The sequence below is a fragment of the Chrysemys picta genome, chromosome 11 (genome assembly GCF_011386835.1).
Source record: "Chrysemys picta bellii isolate R12L10 chromosome 11, ASM1138683v2, whole genome shotgun sequence".
NCBI classification, from domain to species: domain Eukaryota; kingdom Metazoa; phylum Chordata; order Testudines; family Emydidae; genus Chrysemys; species Chrysemys picta.
Genome location: NC_088801.1, coordinates 74,625,368 through 74,647,032, shown reverse-complemented (window position 1 = coordinate 74,647,032; position 21,665 = coordinate 74,625,368). Strand labels below are relative to the sequence as shown.

Below are 21,665 nucleotides of genomic sequence, written 5' to 3'. Positions count from 1 at the left end.
GTGTTGAGTGAAGGTATCAGAATCTGGCCCAAAGTCAATAGAAAAAGGTTGTCCCAGCCCTCAGGCCCAACAAGTGGTGGAAAATAGGGCTCCTTCTGGCATTAAAAATGCATTTCTTTAGGATAATACCAAAGCTATGCTTCTCCTGCCTCCTAATTTGAGAATTTACTACTTTATAGAAAAGAGAACATCTTCTGAGACACAGGAAGTAAAAGTTAGGAAGGAGCCTGGTAAAATTAAGTGCTAATCTTGTGTCCTGCTGTGCGATGTATAATACAAAGTGATGCAAAATGTAGGTGACTCCAGATGAATTCCAGCAACAATGTTTTCCCCAATGGCTTTCAGAATGACTGGCTGCAGAATCAGTATTTGCCCCAAGCCCAGGACATCCTGGGTCTGATTGGTCAGTTTACACAGTATTCTTGTTTAGCTGCATGCTAAAGATGATGGCATGGACTTTAGCAGAGCCAGGACTGCACCCGATCTGCTTTTCGGGTGTTTTGGTGCTGATTTCAATATTGATTTTTCTTCCTATCCTTTGGGCTAGACTGTGTCCTGAGCCCATATAAGGGGGCAGCATGTAGCTTTGTTGTGCCAGGAACATTCCTGGGAAGGAATTGTGGCTCAGGAAACCACTGTTCCCTCCCGCTTTCCGCCTTGCTCCTTGTGGGAGTAGCAAATTACAGCTGTAATTGCAGTAACTGCTGCCTCACACATGCTGGCTAGTGAGTGGCAGGTGGAACTAAGGCACTTGTCCGTTCCCCACCCTTCCCTACCCACCTGCTCTGAGGAAAGAATAAATACACGGGGAGGTTAGTCTAGTGGTCAGGACACTAACTTGGGATACAGAAAACCAGGGCTCGGCTCCTGTAGATCGGTCAGTTAAGGGGGATGTTCTAAAGGCACAAATGGCACTGAGGCTAACTCCCAATGACTTTCAAGGAGAGTTAGGGCCTGTTTGCCATCTGTGACTCAGCTCCCCACCCGTAAAACACAGGGTGGCTGGCCCCTGTAAATGAAATAGGCCCCACACCAGGACAGATGCTCCCAGTTTGGCTAGTTAAGACGGCGGGGCAGCACCTGGGGACTATAAAGGCTCAGGGAGCGACCCCAGAAGAGGAAGTCCCCGCAGGAAGCCAGTGAGTCAGAGCAAACTGGTCTAGTTGGGAAGAGCAGGGGGCTGTGGAAGGTTCTGGAAGGAAGCAGAAGGTGTTTCCTGGGGGAAGGCTGAAGACGCGGAGAGTGCCAAGAGCAGATTGCTGACTGACTTCCCCAATCGGACAGCCAGGCCTGGAGGCAGGAGGAACAGCAATAAAGGGAGCTGTCTGCTGGTTCTAAGCCAGAGCACAGGGCTGGAGTGGCCTGAAGGCAGGGGAGCACTGGATGGACTGACCTGCTGACATCTCCAGGGCTGGACAGCTGCACCCAAAGGAACCATCAGAGGGCCAGGGGACTGAGGGATGCTCACCTGGAAAGGATGCTCCCAGTAGAGAGGCTTGGGGGTTACTGCTGGGAAAAGCAGGGTTGCCCTCCAGTTTGAAGACTGTCCTGATACAAGGACAGGAGAGCCGGGGCCTGGTGAGGGGCGCTGGGGCTGCGCTGGCGAGCCGGGGCCCGGTGAGGGGTGCCAGGGCGGCACTGGCGAGCTGGAGCCTGGTGAGGGACGCCGGGGCTCTATGTTGCATGTACTGTTTGGATTATACTTGGGGAAATCTGGACTTTCAGTGAGGGACTTTTGTTATGATCGATGTGCAAGGAATTCTTGTCATGAACGAACCCCACAAGGGCTATATTTATACATGGGAAGATGCTCTGGAATACTTCTGGGGAGTCTAAAGAAGGGAAACCGAGGCAGGCATGTCTGCTGTGCTGTGCGTTGCTGCAAGGAAGCACTCCAGTTGGTTCCACCCTATCTGACAGGAAAATTGGAACTTTCCTATCTGCTGGGGGAGTTGAGGATAAATATGTTAAGGAAGTGAGCTGCCTGGATACTGTTATAATAGGGGATATAGAAGTACCTTAGACACATGAACCCCAGGTAGCCTGCATAAGGCTATACATGGGCTAGGTATATTTAATCCTGGGGGTTGGACTAGATGACCTCTTGAGATCCATTCCATCCCGACATTTCTATGATTCTGCATAACTTGCTCCCCTGTGCAGGCATGTAGTCCAACATAATCTAGCTCTTTGCATTAGGGGGTCATAAAATAATTAATTGGGTTTTTTTATTGCCCTGTGCTAGCTAGATGGGAAAGGAATCTTTGAAAAACCTAAACCTGACTCACGGCCATTAAATCATGTCTGGCTAGTAATACTACAGAGAGGAAATTCTACTAGTGTTAGCCATTCTGCTCGGCTACTGTCTGCAGACCTTCATGGCATGTCAAGATGGTGTGTTTTAATAATGATCAAAGTCCCCACACCCCCTTCAGGTTGAAGATGGAAACAAGTCTGAGTCTCAAAAGTACCTTGCCATTTCCTACGCTATGTTTATACCCCATCATCTCTAGATAGACTCCCATGACGGACTATACATATGGCTAAGATTTGTCTTTGCTTTGAATTGACCGTTTCTATCTGGAATGTCTCTCTTTGATATTTTCCAGCTGGCAGATGGAATATTTCCTGATGCTGCTCAAAGTGCCTCTGCAGAAGGAGAGGGAATTGCTGGAGTTGGTGATTGAAGCTGTTATGAAACCACTAACAGAAATAACTGAAAAATATTATGAATTACAAAAAAACCCTCCAAGCACATTGCTGGATTGGCTATGACACCCTTGCCATGAAGCTTTCAACCCTTTTTTGTAAAGAAAAACCTTTAACTAAATTTTTAGCATAAATAAAGCCAATCATATGTAAGCTTTTCAACCTTCATTACTTTACTTTAACGATCAGAGCAGTAGGTTAGATAGCTTTAATATTAAAACCATATTAAGAAAAAATGGGTGTCATAAAAATACAAAATATTAAATTACCAGTCAAATATGTTTTAAATAGAACTGCTGTAGAAATATAATGCAGACCATATGAGTTTCACCAGTGTCATTATTTATCTCTGAGGCTGTATCTTAGGTTTTTTTTCACTAGAATTCTGTTTTTTTAACAGAAAGCTCCTCTGATTTGCTGACAGTATGTCCAGAAAAACTCAAAAGATCAGCAAGGCATAATTTTGAGTGCAATAAATCCTACAGTGTAATTGGATATTAGTGCATAATTTGTACTGATGACTGCAAATTATATGCATAGAGGAGGCTAGGACGGAGCTCAGATATATGCAATTATCACTTTTCATTATTAATTTAGATTAACTTTTATGATCAATTATTGTTTTTATTACAATAGCTCCAAAAAAACCCAAAAAACCCCAACTGAGAGCAGGGTCCCATTCTGCTGGCCGTTATAGGAACAGGTAAGAAGAGAGCCCTTATCCTAAGGATTATAAAGTCTAAATAGACAAGGGGTGGGAGAGAAAACAGAGTGAAGCAACTTGCCTAAGGCCACACAGCAGGATGGTGGCAGAGCCAGGAATAGACTCCAAGGCTCTTGATTCCCAGTATAGTGCCCTGTCCAATGGACCGTATCTAATTAGCCATTGATTATATCTTATGCCTGGACAAATCCTGAAGTCCTTTCTTAGGTGTGGTCTATACTACAATGTTAGATCGACCCGTCCGTGTCTCTCAGTGGTGTGAAAAATCCACCCCCCAAGCAATATAGTGAAGTCACCTCAGTCCTCAATGCAGACAGTGCTACGTTGACAGAAGAATTCTTCCATCAACCTGGCTACCGGATCTTGTGGAGACAGATTACCTACGCCGATGTGAGAACCCCTCCCGTCAGCATAGGTAGCGTTTACACTGAAGCGCTCTAGTTGTGCCCCTTTCGCGTTTCAAGTGTAAACAAGCCCTTAGTTCTTACTCAGGCAAAACTCCCTTTGAAGTCAGTCGGAGTTCTCTCGTGACAATTGAGTAAGGACTTCAAAATGTGAGGCCATTTGAATAGTGCAAGGTCTGTGTTGAATAGGCAGTCATAACACCACTGGATGGGGCAAAAATTTGATACCAAAAAATTATTCCACGATTTGCCTGTAAGCGAGTGGTGAATTTTGGCCCAGTGTCTGCTGATTGTGGGCCTAATTTCCAAAGGGTTGTTGGCAATCACGGTCTGTGGTTCACCCACAACTCTAACCTATATTTCTTCTTGAGCATCTGCCATGGGCTTCATTTTGGCTGTGTGGTCCCTAACTGGCGTCCTGGTAATTTCTCGACCGTCAAAAAAGCCAGCGTGCTAAAGGGCAGATTCTGATATGCCCTGGGCATGGGTGATCAAGGTAGGAAAAGTGTGCAGGGAGCCCACTTGGCTAACCTCCTTTCACACTTCTTTGGTAAGAAACCAGACACAGGATGGGGGTAAGGCAATCTGGGGTGTGTTGACCATGAACTGAAGTTATGGGCGTGTGCAAATTACTCACAGCTGTGTCAGTTAGCTCATTAAATAGTTTCCCCCGCCACCCCGAAGGGAACTATAGAAAACTTGGTAGCGAGGGATGTGAGTGTGGCCAATGGTAGAAGTGGGCAAGGCCCAGACTGGTTCTGTCCTTTAGCAAGGGCAGCCGTTCCCCTTCGAGCATGTCTGGCTTTTGCACTTCCTATTAAAATTGTCAAGGCTGCCCCTGCCCTGGGTGGGGTGAGGTTCTGTGGGGAGGGGATGGCTCCATCGCTGGCAGTGCCTTCAGCATCCCCCCTCCCCAGCACACACAGGTGTGCCCACGCACTGCCCGTTGCTGGGGCAGCATGCAGGGGGACTGCTGCCTCTACTCTCAGGCTCCTGTTCAGTGTGCTGCTTCCAATGTCTGTCAGTGCAGAGCCCTGGGCCAGAGGAGACACCATATCCCCGCGCTCCTCCAGCTGAACACAGTGTGATGGGAGGCCTTCCAGTCACACCGTTGCCAGTCCAACCAAGGGTCCTGTGTGGGAGCCTCTGCCTCCCCCAGCCTGCCCCTGCAGCTGGGCCATCTGCTAGGGTGTCTGTCTTCCCCTCCAAGCCACAGGAGTCCTCTGATGTGCCGGCAGGCACTTCTCCGCAGAATGGCAAGGCCTCGCTCCTCAGCCCGCCTCTGAGAGAGCTGCGAGGAGCCAGGCCTCAGCTTCCTGCCACCCTAGCAGATGGCTTTCTGTGGGAACACCCACCTGCCACTCTAGCCAGGGTCCCACATGAGACGATGACAGGTGTGGGCGAGTACAGTCCATTCAGTCGGGTACAGAGCCCAGGTCCTACAGAGTCCACATCCTAGAGCAGGGTTCGGCAATCTCTGGTACGCAGCTCAGCAGGGTAAGCACCCTGGCGGGCCGGGCCAGTTTATTTACCTGCTGACGCGGCAGGTTTGGCCGATCGCGGCCCCCACTGGCCGCGGTTCGCCGTCTCAGGCCAATAGGGGCGGCGGGAAGCGGTGCGGGTGAGGGATGTGCATTCCGCGGCTTCCCGCCGCCCCTATTGGCCTGGGACGGTGAACCACGGCCAGTGGGGGCTGCGATCGGCCAAACCTGCCACGTCAGCAGGTAAATAAACTGGCCCGGCCCGCCATGGTGCTTACCCTGGCGAGCCGGGTGCCAGAGGTTGCCGACCCCTGTCCTAGAGCAATCAAGTGTCTACAACAGAGGGGTGTGACCTGTAACCAGATAGCTTCCTGTCAGCCACGAACCTGGGGAGACTCAGCAGGACTAAACAAGTTGGCAAGAGCTTGGAGTGAATTACTCTCCAGAAACTGGTGCCAAGTTCAATGTTGGTAATTTGCGTGAGGGTCTAAATTCTGATCCTTCTAGTTGCAGTGTGTCTGACTGCAGGATCTCGCTTTCCAACAATGGGGCTGAACTCTGCTCTCATTTAGAGTGGGGAGTAACAGGAGTAACTCCATTGACTGCAGTTTAAGAACTTGATTTTGCTCCAGTTCAAGTAAATGAAAACACTTCCATTGGCTTGAATGGTGCAGGGTCAACCCCAAATGCAGAAGCCTAGAGGATCTATTCTCCCTTTGGTATGTAGAGTCAATGGGAGTTGCATTGAATGGGACTTGAGCATCAGACAGGTGCGTATCTAGCATAACATGCCTCTTTGGAGAAATGCGGAATCCCAGCTGAGCAACAATTCAGGGTGGAGCCTGCCTTGAACAATTGAAAACTATACATTATTCTGCTCTTTAGAGATATGCTTGTATAGCTCTGGGGCTATCTATAAGGGCTTTCAGAAAGCTTATGTGCAATTATAGTGGTTGTTGAGATTTTTAATTAATACTTCTCTTATTTACTATTTTTGAAGGCGTGTTATAGCTCCCAGGGTGTTAACTTCAATGGAGCTAGGCAGATTTATGCAAGATGAGGATCTGGCCTCAAGTCCTCAAGTCTGGAGAAGAAAATCCTGTGGTTTGGAATAAATGACGGAACATTTTTGTTGGTAAATTACTTGAACTCTCTACTGGTTGTGTAGATTTACTTGTCTAGGAGTCATTACTCCAGCTGCCTTATCGCAACTGATCATATTTGTCCATATTCTGCAAAGAACCTTATTCCAGTTAGTTGTCCTGTGAGATTCTTTGGTCTCTTTAATTAGCATTCCAATTAGGCTCAGTCATACGGTACCTTTGTATGTTCTGCTTTATATTAATTGTCTCAAAACAGAATTTTATTGACCCATGTTGTAACATCTCACCAGTAAAACCGATCAACAAAAACTTCAGCACAATTTCCACATAATCTATAACGTCCATGCAGATCTGTTATTTTTTCTTCCACTTTAGAGACAGAAGATAATGAAACGTTGACTACCGTAGTCCTTTTATAGCAGCCTGCTTGGTAAGCTTAAATTAAGCCTCATGACACCCTTGAAGGTAAGTGTTACTATTACCATTATATAAATGGGGATGCTAAGACACAGAGAAATGTGATTCCTGTTTTGGGGCATGCAATACATGTGCAAAATGTATGTGCCATTGCACCCCTAATTTGTGTGTGCAACTGCCATGCCTTTGTGTGCAAATTAGAGTTATTGTGTATGCAAATGGCCAGTTCTGGTCGCCTATACATACAGTTCCCCATTGCTAGATGTAAGTCACTCCCGCGTAGAGGACTTGCCATCTGCATGGAGGTGAGTTTCAGCCCTTATAAATACAATAGTGATAGACACATGCATAAATTAGGCACTGGTTTGAGTGTGTATTTGAATGCAGATTTAAAAAAAAAAAAAGACCTGAGTGACTTGCCCAAGGTGACACAGCAAAGCCAGTGGCAGGGTTTGGAATAGACTCCCAGATCCAAGGTTCCCAAAGTGTGGGCTGCAGACTACTGGAGGTCTGTGGAGTATTCGCTGGCCACATGGGGCTGGCTCTCCTTATTTCCAGCTACCAAATTGTCTTAAAAATGCAGCTAAAAATACATTCACTCCACTCCTAATATTACTTTTCCATGGAAGTAATTACTGTGGTCAACCCAGGAATTATATGTGATCATGTATGGGAAGAGGTGGTCCAAGCAATCATGAAAGCAATGGGAGGCGGCCCTAGTGATCACTAAAGGAAGGAGAAGTGATGCAGGGGCCAACATATCAAGATGTGAACCACAGTAGGAGAAGCTTGAAGATTCTTGTTCCCTGCCTCTTAGATGATACACTTTAGAATTTAGAACCCAGCCTCAGATGGTGCCAATCAACACAGCTCCAGGGATTCAACAGAGCTACGCCGATATATACTAGCTGAGGATCTCAGCCCCTTATTTTGCAGGACACTTTCCTAGATGTATCAAATTCCTGCTAAGAAATTAGTTTCCTCTGAGGTCAGGTTCTCTGGAGCTGGGGTCTGTTTTCAGTATGACACACATAGTATGAATGTTTGTACTACATCTTTATATAAGTTCAAGGTTCAAGTTCCCTAATTTAAGGCAGTAGCCTACTTGCTAGTGAACAAAGAGTGCCAAGCGCTATTTTGAAAACTGATTATTACATCAGTATGAATGCTCCAGGGGGTTCCTTCATTAGAGCATTCCAGCAATTTTTTATGTGGCTGATACTTGAAATGCCAGAAAATCAAGAACAAACATAGTAAATCCCCCTGTAAAAATGCGTAAAATACTTTGAGAAACATTTTACTACTAAACTAGCTTGATTCCAGCCTGAATAGGGTTGAAGTAAGAAAATAGAGGTAAGAATAAAGATGTTTTCTTATCCTAATTTCTTTTATAAAAAAATCAAAAACAAACTCTTCTAATTTCAATCAATGACTCCCATCATTCCGAAGGTAGAAGGTTACATAGATCATTAAATACCTGTTTGACATTTCTTGCCTGTTGGAAGAAGTAGGTTAAATTTTCAAAACTAGCTAATCAATGTAGCAGCCTATGTTCCAGTTTCAAAAGTGACTTAGGCCCCTAGGGCGAGATTTTAAAGGTATTTAGGAACCTAATGATGCAGTGAGGTGTCGAATGGGATTTTAAAGAGGACTTTCACCTTGAAATCTCTACTGGCAAAAACTTAGGCACATTTGAAAATCCCACTAGGTGCCTTCAATGCCTGTGAAAATCTGGCCCAAAGTCATTTTTGAAAATGGGACTTAAGAGCATAAGTCAGTATTTGAAAATTTTACCCAGAAACATTGTCTTAAATGTCAATAAAAATCTTGTTTGCAGTGTTGTCATAGCCATATTGGCCCCAGGATATGAGATAGACAAGGGTTGAGGGTAAGATCTTTTAGTGGACCAACTTCTGTGAGTGAAAGAGACAAGCTTTCAAGCTTACAAGAGCTCTTCTTCAGGACTTGACTTTTTCACCAACAGAAATTGGTCCACTAAAAGATATTACCTCACTCACCTTGTCTCTCTAATCAAAATCCTTATCTTTTACACTGACCTTATTTTTCAGATATTTGCAATATCACACAAAGAGGACAGCAGACAACACTCCCACATTGCTTGACGACAGATTAGGCAGAGGAAAAGCCCAGAAAAGTGTATGAAAAATCCCGCTAATGCCATCCTGTTGCAACGTAGAAGCATATTGGAACATGCCACACGGAGGGTTCTTTTTACAACCTCAGTTCTGCCTCTTGCTACTGTTTCTTTAATAACAAGAGATTCAGTACGGAACGCAGGGTTTGCTCCCTATTTATTGCTCAGTCTAAAACCCAGGGACGATTTTACTTGCTGGTAAAATGAAACCCCCCTGCCCAGTTAAGGAGGGATTATTACAATAGACTGTGTGAGCCCCGTAATCCAAACAAGCAGATTTTTATTTTTAAATGTTGGAAAACCAGACTGCATTTCCTGTTTTCTTCTTGCAGATACCAGTGAAAAAAGGGGTCAAGTCAAACCCTGGGTAGCAGAGCATGAAACAGCGATCCCAGTCTCAAGAGCCTCCCCACGCACGGTGACTCAGAAAGGTGATCGGAGAGGAGGCAAACTTTATTTTGAAGAGCTGTGGGACAGAGGCAACGCTGGCTCTGTGACATCACCCTTGCAGAAGGGCCAGAAGAAACAACGTAATGCAAGTCTGGTTTTCATTTACAGTTTGGGTCACTCAGTGAGGCGGCCTTGACTGTAACACTGGAGACAATCCAGTTTGGAGCTGCATCGTCCACCAAAGGCAGCTCCGTTTTCTGCTGCTCCAGCCTCACTGGAAAAACTGCAAGAGGATTTTTACCATTCACAGCCCCGCGCTCACTGTGGAGAATAAACAAACTCCAGGAAGGGGAGATTGAACGCCAGGGAGAAGAGATGAGTCCAATCTGCAAATAATTTGGTGTAAAAGGTCTGGGAATAAGTAATTCTTCACATTTATTTGGGGTAAGTGTTTCTTTCTCTACAGGAGTTCTGATAGCCCAGGATTTATTATTGCTCTATAGATCACAGCTGGACTGAGAGATTCTCTCCTGTGCTTTCAGTTTGCATGTGCTGACTTTGCAAATTTCAGGTGGTTTTAGCCAGAGCGTTCTCTCTTAGTTATGAGCTCAAGGAACTAGATTCACCCCCGGGTGTAATGGTCCTGAATCCTGCAGGATAAGGTGACCAGATGTCCCAAATTTATAGGAACAATCCCGATATTTGGGGCTTTGTCTTATATAGGCGCCTATTACCCCCCACTCCCTGTCCTGATTTTTCACACTTGCTGTCTGGTCACCCTACCGCAGGGTAACATCCAGGCTGAATTGGGTCCCATGCCAGAACCACTCAGGACACTCTTCCTAGGACTGCTGGCTGTTCCCGTAGCTAGATGCAGCTACCTGAGCTTGGAAGCCAGCAGCACAGAGCTGAGAGCAGAGCAGGGGCAATTTTAAGCCTTTTGTGGAAGGAGAGGGGAACTAAATATGGTCCAAAGCAATTAATGGCATTTTATTGACATTGCTGACCACTGAGGTCCTGGCTGTGCTGTCCTTACTGTTGTAAATGTTGCTGCAGCCCTGTCTACGGAGCAGCAAGAGAAGGGCGGTGGCAGGGGCCGTGCCCGAGGGGCAGATGGGGGCTGGGAAGGGGCGGTGGCAGGGCTGGTACCCAAGGAGGAGCCTCAAAGAGGGACCAGGGCAGGTCCAGCGTTTGAGCGGGAGCCTCGGGGAGGGGTCGGCGCAGTGGCAGGGCTAGTGCCCAGCAGGGAGGAGGGGCTGGAAAGGGGTGGTGGAGCCGGTGCCCAAGGGGGAACCTCAAAAAGGGACAGTGGCAGGGCCAGCACTCCAGGGGGGCCCTAGGGAAGGGTGGTAACAGGGCCTGTGCCCGAGGGGAGGTCCCAGGGTGGGACAGGGTGCCTGAGGGGGGCCCCTGGGGAAGGGCGGTGGTGGGGCTGGCACCCAAGGGGGGGACCCGGGGAGGGACAGCGTGCCCGAGGGCGGGGCCCGGGAAGGGTGGTGCAGGGTTGGCACCCGAGGGGGTGACTCCGGGGAGGGACAGCGTGCCTGAGGGTGGGGCCCCGGGAAGGGCAGTGGCAGGATGCTAGTAGGGTCTGTGCCACCGCCTTTGGCTGAGCGAGCGCTGGGTGGAGGGGGCGGGCGGCTGTTGGTTGTGCCGTCCTCCCCGGGCTGCAAACGCCCTGGCTTGTCCTGCTCGGAATGACTGGTGCTGTGGGGATGACAGGGGATGGTGGGAGAGCCAGGCTGGCACTGGCAGTGCAATGCCGCGTGCCCGGTGGAGCTGGCTCAGCTCCGTGCGGAGAGGCTGCAGGGAGTGGGGAGATCAGGTGGGCCAGCCCACGTCGGGCCAGCCCATGTCGGGCATGGCTGCAGCTGGAGTGCTTTTCCCTGGGGTGTTTTATTGCAGTACCTTGGAACCAGGCCCCACGGTGGGGCACGCTGCCCCAGTGGCAGGACACACCCTATGGCTGCATAGGGAATAGCCCTTTACTCTTTTCCTGCCACATCGTTTTGGGCCCCCTCTAGAATGAAAAGGAAACCAACAACTCTGTGCTCTGCTCACTGCAGAGTGGGTGCTAGGGGCTCTGCGGGTCCTGCCCTGCCACAGTCTCTCCCAAATCCCGCCCCGCCTGGCCACTGGCCTGAACCTACCCACCCAGTCTCTCCCAGATCCCCCCCGCCTGGCCACTGGCCTGCCCCAACCCACCCAGTCTCTCCCAGATCCCCCCGCCCCCGGCCACTGGCCTGCCCCAACCCACCCAGTCTCTCCCAGATCCCCCCGCCCCCGGCCACTGGCCTGAACCTACCCACCCAGTCTCTCCCAGATCCCCCCCCGCCTGGTCACTTAGCCTGCCCCAACCCACCCAGTCTCTCCCATATCCCCCCGCCCCCGGCCACTGGCCTGAACCTACCCACCCAGTCTCTCCCAGATCCCCCCCGCCTGGCCACTGGCCTGCCCCAACCCACCCAGTCTCTCCCAGATCCCCCACGCCTGGTCACTTAGCCTGCCCCAACCCACCCAGTCTCTCCCATATCCCCCCGCCCCCGGCCACTGGCCTGAACCTACCCACCCAGTCTCTCCCAGATCCCCCCCGCCTGGCCACTGGCCTGCCCCAACCCACCCAGTCTCTCCCAGATCCCCCACGCCTGGTCACTTAGCCTGCCCCAACCCACCCAGTCTCTCCCATATCCCCCCGCCCCCGGCCACTGGCCTGAACCTACCCACCCAGTCTCTCCCAGATCCCCCCCCGCCTGGCCACTGGCCTGCCCCAACCCACCCAGTCTCTCCCAGATCCCCCCGCCCCCGGCCACTGGCCTGAACCTACCCACCCAGTCTCTCCCAGATCCCCCCCCGCCTGGTCACTTAGCCTGCCCCAACCCACCCAGTCTCTCCCATATCCCCCCGCCCCCGGCCACTGGCCTGAACCTACCCACCCAGTCTCTCCCAGATCCCCCCCGCCTGGCCACTGGCCTGCCCCAACCCACCCAGTCTCTCCCAGATCCCCCACGCCTGGTCACTTAGCCTGCCCCAACCCACCCAGTCTCTCCCATATCCCCCCGCCCCCGGCCACTGGCCTGAACCTACCCACCAAGTCTCTCCCAGATCCCCCCCGCCTGGCCACTGGCCTGCCCCAACCCACCCAGTCTCTCCCAGATCCCCCACGCCTGGTCACTTAGCCTGCCCCAACCCACCCAGTCTCTCCCATATCCCCCCGCCCCCGGCCACTGGCCTGAACCTACCCACCCAGTCTCTCCCAGATCCCCCCCCGCCTGGCCACTGGCCTGCCCCAACCCACCCAGTCTCTCCCAGATCCCCCCGCCCCCGGCCACTGGCCTGAACCTACCCACCCAGTCTCTCCCAGATCCCCCCCCCCCGCCTGGTCACTTAGCCTGCCCCAACCCACCCAGTCTCTCCCATATCCCCCCGCCCCCGGCCACTGGCCTGAACCTACCCACCCAGTCTCTCCCAGATCCCCCCCGCCTGGCCACTTGTCCTGCCCCAACCCACCCAGTCTCTCCCAGATCCCCCCGCCCCCGGCCACTGGCCTGAACCTACCCCCAGTCTCTCCCAGATCCCCCCCCCGCCTGGTCACTTAGCCTGCCCCAACCCACCCAGTCTCTCCCATATCCCCCCGCCCCCGGCCACTGGCCTGAACCTACCCACCCAGTCTCTCCCAGATCCCCCCCGCCTGGCCACTTGGCCTGCCCTAACCCACCCAGTCTCTCCCAGATCCCGCCCCCCCCCGGCCACTGGCCTGAACCTACCCACCCAGTCTCTCCCAGATACCCCCTGCCCCCGGCCACTGGCCTGCCCCAACCCACCCAGTCTCTCCCAGATCCCCCACGCCTGGTCACTGGCCTGCCCCCAACCGCCCATCCACTGTCACGCCCAGATCTGCCCCCTGCCGCCCACAGCCTTCACTCAGCTGCTGGGCATTTCACTGCATTAGGTGACTTCTTGGAAGAGCCTCTGGGTCCCTAGTAATTTCCCAGCAGGTGGAAAGCGGCAGCTCCGTCAGTTTCCTGGCCCGTGTATTTGGTGCGGGTGCGGTGGGTGGGAGTGAGTTGCGGTGACAATGGGAAGCGGTGGCCAGGATCAGTTTCCTTCCCTGTCCTATGGGGTAGCGGAGAAGTGTGGTCTGGAGTGATCTGTCCCATGTGCGGTGCATAGCCGGCAATTCTCTCTGCGAGCTGGACCCAGGCTGTGGGCGCCATGGCGCGCAATAGCCAGGCTTCCCAGGGGCAAGGTGTGTTATGGAGACGCTCTATCTAATTGCCCTGCTGGCTGAGTCCCCACCCTGGCACTTCTGTCCACACAGAGTTGTTTCCCTGGGGGGACTGATGCATGCGGGAGTGGCACCTTCCCCCTTGTTCCAGTAGTCCTGTGGAACCCAGGGGGGCTACACACAAAGGAGAGGTGGCAGAATCTGGTCCTTTATATGCAATGCCCTGGAAGACTGTGGCTGTACTGGGGGGAGAGGGAACAGCTTGGTCTTTGTGTATACAACTGCCAATGACAGAGACAGAGATTCCCTCACAGGGAAACCCCAAGACTTTTATTACCGGCTGGGGCCACAGAAAATGTAGCTGGGCGTCTGCTCTTGGGGGATTTTTGCTCTGACTCAGCTCCTGCACATTTGCTCTAGCAACACGCCCCTCCTGACCAGAGCCCTTGGTGAGAAAAATGTTCCTGGCCCCAGCTGCTTCCTGACCAGACATCTGGGCCAAGACTGCTCCTGCCCCAACTCCGGCTGGCTAAAGTCAGCTTCATTCCAGTGGGACGCTGCTGAGAGGGGAAGCTCTCCGCTTATTTGTGGCTCTTTCCCTGTGGTGGTTCATGCAGGATCTCTGGGGACTGTCAGTTTTAATCCCTTGTCTTTACCCCCCATCTGCTAGTTTAATCCCACTATTTGCTACTGCATTGCGGCAGGCATTTCAGCTAGAGCCTGTCATCACAGCAGCTCACGTTTTTAAACACATTTAGCTCAACACCATGCTTATGATGTAGGGCCATACAGTTGTCCCCACTTTACAGGTGGGGAACCAAGGCACACAGCGGATAAGTGACTTGCTCAAGGTCACCCAGTAGCAGAGCAGGGAATTGAACCTGGGTCTTCTGAGTCCCAGGCAAGCCCACTAATTACTTGGACCATCCCTCCTCAGCCAGCCTCCTGGCTGAATGGCACTGCCACCGGTCCTCGTGGTTGAGATAGCTTGGTGAACACGGCTTTTTCACTCCCTTTCCCACCATTTCTTCATAATACAATGGAGATATTCATGAAGCGCCCCTTGAGGAGAACAAATGAGGAGTGACTGACAGTGGATTGTGCTGTGATGGACAACGCACATGACTCCCTATATCCATGAAGCAGAACTGCCATCAGATCATGTTCTCCCGCTGCTTAAGCCCTGTAGATCCATGGCTTTTGTGGGATGAGATTTTCAGGCTGAAAACTATGGCTCTGATCCTGCTACCATTGATCTCAAAGACGATTCTTTCACGGATTTCAGTATCATCAGAATTGGTCCCTAGGCGTGGCTATGTATTCCCACGTGACAGATTAAAAACATCCTTAATTTACTTCTTACTTTGCTCTAATGATTTTGCTCCTATAATTCAGGTTATGATCTTGACACGTGTGTGAAAGACCTAAGGGGGGGGGGAGGGCGAAAGGTATCATCAGCACCTTTGGTGGAGATATTTGCCTGAGATTACCATTTTCCTCTTGTTTGTCAGGCTGGGATTTCATTCTGTCCAGTTTATCCTGGTGACATTCAGTATGAACTGTAAACCTGGCTTACAATTCTTCTCCCTGCCTCTCGGTTAAGTGTGCTAAATGTAGTTTGCCTCTCGGTGGTCTTTTGTGCCAGTTTTCTCCTGTGAATCAGATGTCAAGCACTGGTCTCCCACACGTCCATCAGTTTTTCCACTTTTTAATGATCCGTGTTCTATATTAAGAAGCTGAGCAGCATGGGTGGAGGGGACCTGGTAGAGTAGGTTCCTACATATAAAGAGTCATTGATTCCTGAGGGAGTTTCCTCGTTTCTTCAGCAAATACTCTCTTTCCTCTTACTAACTGCTCTGTTTCAGTCCCAGATGTAAGAAGTAGAAAATAACCAGATTTTAAGCCATCAAGAGGATTTTAAAGAGAAAAATCCCTTGCAGCTCAGTATGAATTAACCACCAACCCTTGTCTCTCCTTCCTCTCCCTGCTTTGATTTGCTTGCATTTTCCCTGATGTCGGCACAAGAGGGCTGGGAAATCTGCTCCAAAGGAACCGCCTTTGAGACACAAGGGTGTGGTATGCGGTCTTCAGTTAGGAGAGTACGAAGAGACGCTGTAGAACTAAAATGTTTGCATTGTATCGGCTCTGTTGAATGGAGAATCTCCAAAAACTTTATTGTGGAACCTTACCCTGTGCCTCGGAGACCTGACCCAACTGTCAATGAAATCAGCAGAAAAACTCCCATTAACTCCAGCAGGGGGCAGATCAGGCACAAGGAGAATAGGCAAAGTTAAGGAATAAAATAAGCAAGTTAACACACAATGTGACATAACTGAGATGAGCCGCTTGAGCGGCTGTTTCAACTTGTGTGCTCATTCCGTCTTCCTCTAGGGATGCATGAAACAGCTGATGGATTGCATAATGAGGCTGGGGAAGTTTACCAAGTGGGGCTCACAGAGCACATAGATCCAGCTACTACATTTCTCACCAGAGATCACTACTGACTTTAGTTAGTGGTTAGGTAGATCAGCAATGAATCACTCCCCTTCATATTTCCATACATCTGAAGTGGATTTGGAGGCAAAGGGCATTCTTTTTTCGTTCAAACGCACATATGCAACTACCATCAGAGCTAGCACAGGTGGGAGTAACCCAGGTACAATGTGAGAAGAACATATCCCAAAATGTGAAACCCAGCCTTCAGCAAAACAGGAGAGCTAAGAAACATTGGGTTGCAATGGAAAGGTTTTCTGATGTTCTAAACCTTTTGTTTTTTGCTTAGTCCAAGTCTAACGTGCAGTCTTTGGGAGAGGACATCAGCCTAATAAAACCTTCACATTTCAAGTGTCATCAGTTTTCAATATCAGTAAGCAGCTCCGCTATTAAACGCTGTTTGAGCCAGGTCTTCAGCTGATGTGAATCGGTGCAGCGCCACTGAACTCAGTGGTGTGCCAGGTCAGCTGAGGATACATAGAAACTATCAGTGCTCTACAGAAGAAGTCTGACCTGGAGGCTTGTTTGGTGACGGTGTTGCTTGCCACAATATGACCAATGGGTAAGATTTTCAAAAGTGCTTAAGTGATTTAAGAATCTAAGTGCCATTTTCAAAGGCGACTTAAGCTCGTGAGTCCCAGATCTTCAAAGGGGTTCAGGCTCCTAACTCCCAAGAAGTTAGGCACCTGAATACTTTTGAAGACCTGGGCCTTACAAGCCTATGTCTCACTGAAAATCAGTGGGACTTAGGCATCTAAGTGTCTAAGTCACTTTTGAAAATTAGATTTAGTCTCCTAAGTCTCTTAGGAATTTTTGAAAATTTTATCCTGTATGATATGAAGAGAACAGATGAGAAAGGCACAAATTTAGAGCCTTCAACAAGAATCTCTGATTAATAAAGGGTTATTCTGTATCATTTGTTTCTGTTTTCAGGCATCTGGCAGCATTCAGTATAGCAAATGCCTTCACCACTTGATTTCAGGGAGTATGCTATATAATGAGAAACATCTGAGCCTCCCGCAGGTATGTCAGGCTACAGGTTCGGTTAGGGAGACTTTCAGAACAAACAGCTTTCTGCAAAATTGCTTAGACCTCCAGCTGTCAAACATTTAACATTGATTAACGTCGGGGGCCATGATTTTGACTCTGGGGTATGGTCCTCTGCAGTCTTCCAAATAACTTCAGAACTGGAATTTATTGAACAGCAGCTGTAGATGAGTCAGGTCTCAGAGGACAAAGTTCCAGGAAATCAGTAACTGACTAGGAGACTTCTGAGGTAAGTATTTAGCTGGCCAATGTGGGAACGAACACTTAAAACTCATCTGACTTAAAATACAGAGTAAACAAACAATATGGCCACTGGGGCTGTGGTTCCCTGGCTTTGTGACAGCCACTCGGCATGGCTTAGTTCTGCATTGTAGTCAGCTCTACCAGTAACGGATCATCAGTTGTTTTGGGCTGTGTCCAGTATTCCGAGAGCAGCGGTTGTGGGTAGTGCAAATGCAAGAGTCGCTCCCTCTGGTTTGAAATGGTCAGAAATTGAGTGAGGGCAAATTTGTTCTTTTCGGTTCGTTAGGATCAGATTTTTAAAGGGGCATAAGGAAGTTCTGTCTTTGTGGCCTCCCCCCATTACCAGAGTATCTGAGCACCTCACAATATTTATGGTATTGATCCTCATAACGCCACTGGGAGGCAGGCAGTGCTATTGTCCCCATTATACAGGTGGGGAGCTGAGGCAAGGAGAGACTTAGGGCTTGTCTACATGGAGCAGCAGTGTGCCCGATGGGGGTGTGATTTCTAAAGCACACTAATGTGTTGCACATTCATTGATCATTGACGACCCTGCTGGTGGGAACTAAAAGTTCCCTAATGAGCTTTAATTGAGTCCTGTTTGAAATAGCATTACGTTAAAATGAACTAGAAAACTTTAGGGGTGTACCAGCTGGGTCTACATGGACCAATTAATGCCCGACACGTTAGTGCGCTTTAGAAATCACACTCCAATAGTGAGTATTACCCCACAGTGTAGACCAGCAATAAGTGAGTTTCCCAAATTCATATAGGAAGTCTGTGGAGGAGCAGGAATTTAAACCCAGGTCCCTGGCTAGTGGCCAAACCAATGAGCCATCCTTCCTCTTGGTTAAAACATCAATGGGAATTAAACACCTCTATGAAATTCCCAAGCTTAGATTTGTAAGGATCTGATTGACAACATATACATCCTTGGTGGATCCTAGTGGATGAGCAAAGTTATGGTACATTAATTGCTTTTTCAGATAAAGTAGCTACATCCCCATCAGCAGTGAATTGGAGAGCAAGAGCTTCGAATTCTCTGTTGGCCTCCTTCAACAGGTTAATCCTCCGTTTGGTTTAGAGGCATAACACTGAAGTATTTCATTCTAGGGAATTTCACAGCATTGTTTCCACTGTGTCAAGGTTAATTTGAGCCCTTTTCTGTCATAAGACAAGTAGACATTTCTGAATCGTAAAGAAAGGGCCAATGTCTGGGGATTCCATAGCAGTCTGAAAATGCAAAGCCCTTCTTTAATGTTGCAGTCAGTCTTTTCTCTCTGGACATGCTAAGAGAAAGAGGAAACAATTTTGAGACTCCAAAGGGGTTTTGTTTCTTTGCTCCCTGTCACAGTTGAGATTCCTTAGTCCCAAATTTCTTAGCAGCCAATTTAACCTCTTGAAAGAATGGGCCAAATTCAGTTCTCCGTACTCAAGTAAGTAGTCCCATTGATTTAACAGGATTTCTCTTTGGTGGGGGTTGGATGGGTAAAAGGAGCTGCCAATGTGAGATCCTGACTCAGCAATGTAATTGCATTCCTTGGTGCTGCTGCAAACCATCTGCAGAAAAAATTGGTCATGTTTAGGTGAAGTCAAATTCCACCCACGTTAGAACTGCTTTTTATGGGCCAGTGACTTTTCATTTTTCTCTGATGATGTAGGAGTGCCAGATGCCAGAAGGGCTGAGGGGCATTAACACAGAACTAGAATACATACATGACATTTAACATTACCTTTCAAAACAACTGCATTTACTGGAAGAGTTGGGTTTTTTAACACTGAATTTTAATCCCAGTTCAACCGCCAACTTGCTCTTTGACCATGGGCATTTAATTATTCTCTGCCTCAGTTTCCCCTGACCAGTTTACCCATCTGCAGTCTGGAGCTAATTGAGTTTACCTAATGCAAGGGAATTGTGAGGATTCACTAATACTTGTAAATTGCTTTGAATATGACAACTACTATACTAGCAATAAATATCGTGAGTATGAAACTCACATTGACTTTCCCCAGTACTTGAAAGAAGACTGTACATTCTGCTGTATACGCTGAAGAAATGTAAATCAAGGACTCCAGCAGATGGCAGCAAAACGGAGATTACGAAACACGTCTCTTGGCAACCGGGAGACCGTTGTGACTCACACCAGAAAGAATCGTATGAAGTTCAGCCAAAGCTGAGAGCTGAAGAGATAAGCGTGGATGTCTTCTCTACATTAGCCTCTTTTAGTTGGTACCCTGGGACGACTACATGTATCATAAAAATATTTCTTCGGAAGTAGATCAGCAGCAGCCAGATTTACTCGCACTTTCCCGTTAGTAAGTTAGAATAGCTAAGAAGAGGTGGAATCGCCCTGTTTTTCTAAGACGCTTAAGTCAGTTGGGCTGATTTACTCCTTTTCGTTCCTATCTGGCAAGTTTAGAAAGGGGATTTTTGTTTTGCTTGTGCTTCAGTCATGGCTTTGCTGCAAGCCTTGAGCTGGGGGCAGTGTGTAGTTGCTCTGCCCAGAGGGCCCATTCCCCCTCCAGATGCATGGGAGGTGGAGTAGCAGCCCCACGGAGGCTGCTCTTATTCCACACAGCTACCCTTGAAGTGGGTGCCCAATAGAGAGGAGTAAGGCCCTACATCCCTGACTCCCCGGCCCTTAATTCATTTAAAAATACAAACACTTGAAGTTATTTCTGCACACACTGATTGGAGTTTTATTTGCAGAAAGAGAAACAGCCTCTGAGTGTAGCTCAGAAAATACGCTGACAAGGCCTCAATTATGATCCAGGGTATGGAATGGCTTTCAGACAAGGAGCCACTAGGACTGTTTAGCTCAGGGAAGAGACCACTAAGGGAGGGATATGATAGAGGGCTGTAAAATCATTAATCGAGTGGAAAGAGTGAATAGAGGAGCGTTATTTACCCCTTTCACACCATACAAAAAACAAGGGTCACCCAATGAAATTAATGCGCAGCAGACGTGGAAGTACTTTTGCACCCAGTGCACAATTAACCTGTGGAACTCATTGCCATGAGATGTTGTTATGGCCAAAAGTATAAATGGGTTAAAAAAAGAACTAGATAAGTTCATGAAGGATAGGTCCATCAATGGCTATTAGTCATCATGGTCAGCCATGCAACCCCATGCTCAGGGCAACCCTAAATCTCTGACTGCCAGAAACCAGGAAGGGATCACTCCAAATTTCTTGTTCTGTGCACTCCCCTGAAACTCTGGTCCCAGCCACTGTCAGAGACAGGAGATGGGGCTAGATGGACCATTGGTCTGACCCAGTATGGTAGCTCTTACTTTCTTATATTAGTTAAGTGTGAATAAAATATAGGTATAAAATGTATTGGCAAACAGATGTCTCACTGTTCTGCTCAGGTTCTGATCCTCTGGTATCACAGTGCTACGACTATTGCCAAATTGCAGGCAGGCTAATGCCATTTTGACACCAAATGAAATGTTTTTAAAGTCACCAAAGCATGACTTAGAAAGTAACATTGCTACAGTATATTACGGCTGAAATCTTCAGCGTCACCCGAAGGATTAGAACACCCACCGCACATTAAACTGAATGGGAAATGAGCCCCTAAATCCCACAGGCAACTTTGAAAATCTCAGCTTCTCTCTCTCTCTCTCTAACATCACATGTACTTCCATCCCCTGGAAAAAGTGCAGCGGGGTGGAGGGGGAAACCTACTCGGATAGTTCAGTGGTTTCTGAATGCTGCAAGCCCTACTGAAGAATTCCATCGTGTGATGAGCTGCTGACCAGTAGGGCCCATTGGCTTAGGCTGAAGACACATGGATCTATGGCTAAAGACTAGCCATCCCATCTAGCTGCATGCCTCCCAAAGGCCTCTGGGCAGGAATTTGATCCCTCACCCCGATGGGATTGGCTGTCTGCATAGAGCAAGTTAATGCTGGTGGATTAACTTATGTTGGACTTTTCCTCGCCTCACGAACTCATTTTGGGAGGGCTGAAGGTGCTGGGTGCTCCCACTCCACTCAGGGCTGATTTGGCAAGGCCGGGTGCTTCTGCTAACACTGGGATCACAACTGACAGACATGCCACTCTGCCATTGTCTACCCCAGCCTGCCACCTCTACTGGGCTCCGTAACCCACAGCGGGCGTGTTTCACGCTTGCATTAAGTAGATCACCTCTATTCCCTATTACTTAGCCCTCTTTGCTTTGGGAGCACTGCATGTAGATCCATGCTTCCTGTCTCCCTCAGCAGGTGCCCATGGCCTCCCAAGGCTGCACAATGAGAGAGGGAATCTAAT

At 49.0% G+C, this 21,665-nt stretch overlaps 1 protein-coding gene across 1 annotated transcript in view; it reads left to right on the top strand.

The window, feature by feature from the left end:
* Nucleotides 1-9,689: 9,689 nt before the first annotated feature.
* Nucleotides 9,690-21,665, top strand: part of COL6A3 (collagen type VI alpha 3 chain) — a 110,829-nt gene continuing 98,853 nt past the window's right edge. The window contains 1 exon segment of the mRNA XM_008175628.4: nt 9,690-9,827. The gene's annotated coding sequence lies outside the window, so the exon portion shown is untranslated.